The sequence below is a fragment of the Marmota marmota genome, unplaced genomic scaffold (genome assembly GCF_001458135.2).
Source record: "Marmota marmota marmota unplaced genomic scaffold, marMar, whole genome shotgun sequence".
Classification (NCBI taxonomy): Eukaryota; Metazoa; Chordata; class Mammalia; order Rodentia; family Sciuridae; genus Marmota; species Marmota marmota.
In genome coordinates, this window is record NW_026000222.1 from 3,325,762 (window position 1) to 3,333,628 (window position 7,867).

The window sequence follows — 7,867 nt, forward strand, 5'->3', positions numbered from 1 at the left end:
CAGAGTCGGGGGTCTCCGCACAGCCGGAGTCGCACCAGAGTTGGGGTCTCCGCAGAGCCGGGGTCGCCCCAGAGCCGGGGGGCGCTGCAGAGCGGGGTCGCCCCAGAGCCGGGGTCTCCGCATAGCCGGGGGTCTCCACACAGCTGGGGGTCGCCCCAGAGTCGGGGTCTCCCCAGATCCGGGGTCTCCGCACAGCCGGGGTCGCCCCAGAGTCAGGGTCTCCGCAGAGCTGGGGTCGCACCAAAGTGTATGGGGGGGAGGGGTCTCTGCACAGCCGGGGTCTCCCCAGAGCCGAGGTCGCTCCAGAGTCAGGATCTCTGCAGAGCGGGGGTCGCCCTAGAGCCGGGGTCTCCCCAGATCTGGGGTCTCCACACAGTCGGGGTCGCCCCAGAGCCGGGGTCTCCGCACAGCCGGGGATCGCCCCAGAGCCGGAGTTGCCGCAGAACCAGGAGTCGTGGCAGGGCCGGGGTCGCTGCAGTTGTGGACGGGTCTCTGGATGGTGAGGCGGGGTGCTGAGCGCAGCCCGAGGCCGGCTTGCGTGTACCCAGAAAGCCAGTGTCTTAAAGACGTGGATGCCCTGGGATCCCCAGTTCAGGATCTTTCCAGGAACACGATAAACTGGAGACCCCCTTCAGTTTGTTCCACCTCTCTAGAGAAACAGACAAAAACCTGAGCTGCCTCCCGCGGAAGCCCTTACCTCTGGAAGGGAGTGGAGAGACGGACACCCCTACTCGCTGACCTTGGGGTCTGTCGAACTTGGCTCCGGCACCCAACAGAGTGGAGCTTCTGACTCCGCGAGTTGGCTCTGCCCCTCCGGTTTCTGAAGACACTCCCTGAGCCACTGGGCTGCACCAAAGTGCTGCTTCTGGGGGGCTCTGCTGAAGTGAAGGGTCAGCAGTGGGGCTGAATGTGTTAGACCCAGGTGGGACTCATGCTGGGGACCCAGAGTTCTGCCACTCAAGAGAAAAGAGGACAATGTGCTGGTGATGCAGGGTCAGCCCATGCATGCCCCAGGCTGGTCCTGGAAAGATGGCCTGTTGACTGTGGACTTGCTTGGAAAAGTTTAAGGGAACAACAGCGTTGGGAACTGCAGTCCCACAGGGTTGGGGACCTTCAGCACCGAAACTGTTCCGGTTCCTCCTGGTTTGCTTGAGGAGCTGGGCATGGCCACTGGGGAAGAAGCTGGATCTCAGGGTGCCCAAGCTTGGTGTGAACTCAGGAAGGGAAGGTAGCCTTCCATTCCCTCAAGTGGACACTATAGAGAAGTGGCATACTTGATCTCCGTTGGGCTCTGCCTGAGTGTGTCAGAATACAAGTGCCATCTTGGGGAACTTGTGGGAATGGGGGACTCCTGCAGTGGCTAGAGGGACACCCCCTTTGAGTGGGTGAGCTGGACGCTGCACACTGGACAGTCCTGATTTGATCTGGGCAATACCAGTGCTCTCACTGAAAAAGTGTGAGTTCACTGAGGTCAGATTCCATTTGGGGGGACATCATTTCTCCTCAAAGGACTCATGCAGCTCTCTGCCCCTTCATCAAAGGTCTTCTGACCTTGCCAGAAAGCTGAACAGAGGCATATGAACATGGCCATTTCAAAAAAGAGGAAGAGAGTTTGCAAACCACAGACTACCAGCAAACTCCACATCAGGCCTGGGAAATAAATATTCAGGACAGACAAGTCATGGAGATCTGTGACCTCTCCAAAGAGAACGCACCAAGGACAAAGACCACGTTTTGGTCAGTTAACCTTTTTTCCTGCTGTGAAATGTATAGCTAAGGAAGTATGGTGGACACTATTTCTGGACCCAAAGGTGTGATTTACCAACATTTTTTCGGTTATAAGTGACAAAAACTCCATTTGAGTTGATTTTATTATTAATTTATGTATTTTTTATGATATAGGGGGTTGGATCTGGGTGTACTGTACCACTGAGCTACATCCTCAGCCCTGTTTATTTTTTGTGACACAGTCTTTAAATTGCTCAAGCTAGTCTTTTCTTTATATTTATTTTTTAGTTGTAGTTAAACATCAATACCTTTATTTTTATTTATTTTTATGTGGTGCTGAGGATCCAAACCAGGGCCTTGCACGTGCCAGGGGAGCGCTCTACCGCTGAACCACAACTCCAGCCCATCAAGCTAGTCTTAAACTTTTGATTCTCCTGCCTTAGGCTTCAGAGTAGTGGGATTATAGGCACGTGCCATCACACACAACTTCAAGTTGGTTTTTAAAGAGAGAATGTGATGCTGGGCGTGGTGGTGCACGCCTGTCACCCCACCAGCTCAGGAGGCTGAGGCAGGAGGATTGAAAGTTCAAAGCCAGCCTCAGCAACTTAGCAAGAACCTGTCTCAAAATAAAAAGGGCTGGGGATGTGGCTCAGGGATTGAGTGCCCCTGGGTTCAATCCCCAGTACCTGGAAAAACACAAACAACAAAACCTCAAATAGAGGATGAGTCCAAATAGGCAGTTACACAAGATGCAGCAGCGGGTGCGACTTACTATCAGTTGTTTCCGCCCAGCCACAGGCCTATCTTTCTCTCTCCCCTCTTTCTAAATGACCACCACCCACTTAGTGGCTCACAAAAACACAAATGTATTATCTCGCAGCTCTGGGGGTCAGGTTCCAGAATTGAGGTGTCAGCAGGGCTGGTTGCTGCTAGGGCTCCGGGAGGGCTCCTGGCTCGGGCCCCTCCTGCTCCAGAATCCCAGTGCTCTGGGTAGTTCCCCAGGCTTTCTCCTCCTTTTGTCACAGGAGAAGATGTCTCCAGAGAAGGGTCCTAGGAGTTCCCAGAGGGGGCGAGCTCAGCTTAGGATCAGCAGGGTTCTTGGCATAGAAGCACTTCAGCACCAGCCACACAACGGCAGACACAGAGGTTTATTTGGGAAGGCCGATATGCGTTCAAAGGAGAGTGTCTGGAGAGTGAGGAGTCCTGACTCAGGCTGGGGGTCTGACCTTTACAGAAGGGCTGTTCCAGGGGCTGGACTGGAGGTGAAGCCTGGTGGAGCCGCACAGTTTTCCTGCGCTTTGTGTATTTCCCTCATTTTACGAGGGCCAAGGTTTGCAACTGTGTTTTCTGCATCTCCTGTAAGATTCCGCATTTCTCTCTCCTTGTCCGAAATCCCTGTCACTTTTACTGGGAGCACAGCTGGCTGTGCCTAGTGTCTCTGCCTGGGCTCTCCTGGTGGCTCCTTTGGTGTGTCAGGGAGCACCAGGAGGCTGGCAGTGCCCGATTCCCTGCTGGTGGAGTCTCCTGACCCAGCGGTGAAGGTGGTCACGTGTTCTCCCTTGCACAGTTCCCAGGGAGCGCTTACCCTGCGGTGTGGCGCAGTGACGGCAGTCTGTCTGTGACACTCCATCCCCTTGACCTTCCCTCTCTCCATCCTTGGTCCTTTTCAGCCTGCAAGTGCGGTCAGATCCTCCAGCGGCCTCCCTCCCCCCCTCAGATAAGGCCAGAGGTCCATCACTAGGCCCTGTCCAAGCTCCTTGGCCTGGCCTCACCACCGCCCTTTGCCCTCCACATGCTGACCCCACACAGGACTTCCAACAGCCCCCGCACCTTGTCACCTCAGGCCTCCCCACCTGCCTCTTTGCCCGAACCCCCTTCTTCTGCCACCCCACACTTAACACCCACACCCTTCCTAGAGGAAGCTTAGCACAAGACCCTGACCAGGTCAGGTGCCTCTGGCCGCCATCCCAGCACATAGTGTCTTTCCTCTGTAGGGCGAGCAAGTCTGTCATTTTGCTTGTGTGGGTGACACCAGCTCGACACCACTCGTGTCCGCAGCACCTGCTCATTTAGTAACTGCTGAATGCATCAAGGAGTTTCAGGGCGCAGGAGACCAGAAGAGGCCACCGAGGTGACTTCAGGGCTCGCTGCTGGGAGGCTCAGTGGATGGGGTGGGAAACTGACTTTGGGGGACCCTGTCGAGGGCAAGGGAGGCAACTGGGTGCAGGCAACTGGGTGCAGGGGTGTGGCCAGCCAAGGAGGCAGAGCCAGGCAGGTGACGCTAGGCTTACCTGTCCCTCAGCTGCCCCAGGCGGACACCTGGTCCACAGGGAGGCGAGGATGCAGTGCCTCTGAGAACAGGACAGACGGGCTGAAGCCTGGCTCGCCACCTCCCTGCTGGACCTCTCGTGGCCTGTTTGTGAGCTCGCACCGCCACCCTGCGTGCTTCCCAAGGGCCTGCTTTTATGGGCCCTGGGGGCAGCTGTGAAGGCACCAGCAGAGCTCCCCTGGGGGGAAGAGTGAAGGGTAACGGGGTGAAACGTGTCAGGGTGTCGGGAGCCGGGCAGGGAGGGAGGCAGACACCCACGCCCCATCCTGCCTTCAGTGACTGTCCACTCTCCACTGTCCAGGCTCCACCCACAGGCCAGGCGAGGTGGCCAGTGCCAAGAATCCAGGAACCATCTCACCACGATGATGATTTAGACCTCCTGGGCCTTGCCGACCCCGGGGGCTGGAGTCGTCCTCTCTGGCCATTGACAAATTCACCACCACAAACCCCACTCCTGCCTGAAGTGGGAGCCCGCGGTGGGGTGGTGTCCTGCAGCGGACGCCTCACAGCCAGCACCCTGGCTGAGAGGTGGGAGAGCAGGGAGCCCTGCCCTGCCCTGCCCACACAGGGACAGCGCTGCCTGTTTCTGCGACGGGAGCCTATGGCAGGTGCCTTTGGCATCTCACACCTCTGACTTGGGTCTGTTCTGAGTGTTGCTCAGACTTCATCCTCCAGGCCGCGTGTGTTGCAGGAGTAGACCACAGTTCACCTGTTCTCTAGTCGGTGAGCGCTTAGGTGACTTCAGGTTGGGGTGTTGTGAACACCACCACCAGGGCCTTCTGGTGAGTGCTGGTGTGTGTTCAGTGTTTAGCAGGCATGCCTGTGCCACCCAAGGCAGGTGGCGCTCACCCACCATGTGTCCCGTGCAGCAAACACCTGGTGCCCCTATTTTAGCTGTCTACGGGTATGTGGCTCGGAGCTTGTTGTGGTTTGAGTTGGCATTTCCTTGATGACTAAGGAAAATGCACACTGCATCATTTGCTTTTGCTCCCGTATCTTGCTGATTGTTCTTATTTAATTATATTATCGTGTATTTAAATTGGGTTGGGCAGGGGTGTAGCTCAGTGGCAGGGCACATGCATGCCAAAGACCCCAAGTTCAATCCCCAGACCGTTCCCCCAGCAAAAAAAAGGGCCATGGCTAATATTCCATTTATATATTTATATATATATATATATGAGCATACATATCCCTCAACTCTGCTTTTTAACAACTTTAAAGATCCTACATATCAATTCATAAAAGTGCCTCTTTTCTACAGCTGCATTAGGTGTTCCCTACATGAGGACAACAGTGCCACTAATCTTTGTTTCTGCCCACAGGCCACTGGAGGTGCTCAGGTTCTCAGTGAGAAACTACTGGGTCAAAGGGCATGCACACTTAATTTTGGTAATCTGCGTTGCTAACTTGCTTTGCAAAGAGCCCAATGAATTTACAAGTGACTAATTGGTGTGCCTTCCGAATATAGGGTACAACCGGCTTTTTTTTTTTTCAGTGCTGGGGATTGAACCAAGGCTACTGAGCTACACCTATCTGTTTTAAATTAAAAAAAAAAAAAAATTGACAAAAGGTCTCACGGAGTTGCCCAGGCTGGCTTCAAATTGCAACCCTCCTGCCTCAGCCTCGTGAGGGCAATTATAGCCTTCGCCACTGCATCTGGTACAACCAACATGTTTATCTTTGCCATCAACTGTGCTTTGCATGTCATTCACTCTGACTCTTAGGCAGTCCACGTTTCCTTCTACCTGAATAGAGCCTCTAACTGGCTGCTTCCTGGGAAGTGCTCTGTGGGCCCAGCTCCTGCAGGCTGAGGAGTGAACAGGTACCTACCTGCCGCAGGGAGGCTCTCCATCCTGCTGGCACCAGCAGTGCTAGGAGGTTGTTTGTCTCAGGCAGTCAGTGAAATCAGGGAGAGGCACAACCGGGGTTGAGCCATAATCTTAAAACAGGAAGAGACCTTAGAAATCAAGTCTAATCTCCTAGAGGTTTTTAAAAAGCTGAGGCTTTCAGAGGGGAAATGACTGGCAAAAACACTAGCAAGGCTGAGAAAGAGACAGGAATCCTTGGCGACAGGTGAATTGTTTTGCCAACTGGTGCCGTCCTTTACATGTTTGTGTGTGTGTGTGTGGGGGGGGGAGGGGTGCTGGAACCCAGGGCCTCTTGCATGTTAGGCAAGTGCTCTAGCACTGAGCTACATGATACCATGCCAACAGCCCTTTTCCATATATATATTCGTACTGTGGATTGAACTCAGGAGTGCTTAACCACTGAGTCACACCCCCATCCCTTTAAAAAATTTTTAGAAACAGGGTCTCACTAAGTTGCTGAGGCTGGCTTTGCGCTTCTGATCCTCCTTGTCTCAGCCTCCCAAGATGCTGGGACCACAGGTGTGCACCTCAGTGCCTGGCTTTTCTTCCCAAAATTTTGAGACAGGGCCTCACTAAATTGCTGAGGCTGGCCTTGAATTTGTGTGGTGCTCTTTTGTTTTCTTTTTGGTGCTAGGTATTGAGCCACATCTCCAGATCCTCCCCAGGGTCTCATTGAGCTGCTGAGGCTGGATTTGAACTCCTGAGCTGCTGGATTACAGCCATGTGCCACGGGGCAGGGCTCCTTGTGCTCTTGTCAACAGACCTGTCACAAGACCCTGCTGCTGAAAACCAGAGGCAGAATGTTTGCCCAAGATGAGACTGTTACCAGGAGAAACCCAAACAGACCCTCTAGTTGCACTTATTTTTCACCAACTTACAACCCACTACTCAGTGTTAGCTGCTTTATAACCCAAAGTGTGATCCTGGTCCTGGACGCCAACCTAATAACAAAGAAAAGGTCTTGAGAAAAAGGAAAAAGCAGGTTTATTGCTTTGCTAGCAAAGGAGAAACAAGGGGACTCCTGTCCCTAAGACTGTGATCCTGCCCATCTGCAGGAACAGGGGGCTTTTATAGAAATGATCCAGAGAAAATGAGATTGGGGAGGAGAGATCAGAAAGGAGAAGTTTAGAGAAAAGAAGATCAGAGAGGAGATGATCAGGGTAAAGTTTAGGTAAAAGATCAGAGAGAAAAAGATCAGGAAGGAGGTTAGGGGAAAGGAGATCAGGGAAGAGAAGGTCAGGGGGAAGAATTTTGGGAAAAAGGAAAAAAAAAACATGTAAGTTTCAAAGCGACAAGGGATCTAGTCAAAGCACCAAGTGCACCTTGTTACAGAAGGGCTAGGGTGTGGCTCAGTGGCAGAGCGCCCCGCGGTACACACACAAAGCTTTAATATTGCTCTGTGCAATTATACCCCAATTACAGCGGAGGCGTGCAGTCTTCGGTGCTATCAAAAGACAATGCACCACATAAAAATAAATAAAATAAAGGTATTGTGCCCAATTACAACTAAGAAATAATAGAAATTAAAAAAAGACAATCGCCCTTTCAGAAGAAAAAGAGCGGACTGGAGGCCACCGCCTTAAGGGATCGGCGACACTAGGAGAGAGCAAGCCCAGAGCCGCGTGAGTGCGGGGCACCGACCACACGACGTGCAGGGGGCGACCTCACAACGCGAAGCCCGTAGGATGGGACTTTGGTACAAGGCCTTCATGCACCTCCCACTTTCAGGATCTGGCTGGAGGGAGCTGCAGGGAGCGAAAGCGCGGCTAGCAGACGGTGTGACGGGCCCCTGGGCGGCCGCCGTCGCCTTCTTCCAGCCCACGACGTGCCGCGGGCACGAGCGCTGCGGGACACCCGCTACCCTCCGCAGAACCAGCAGCACACGCACCGGGAACCCGCGGGCTGCGCTCGTCCGCACCCGGAAGCCCGCAGCAGAGGGGCT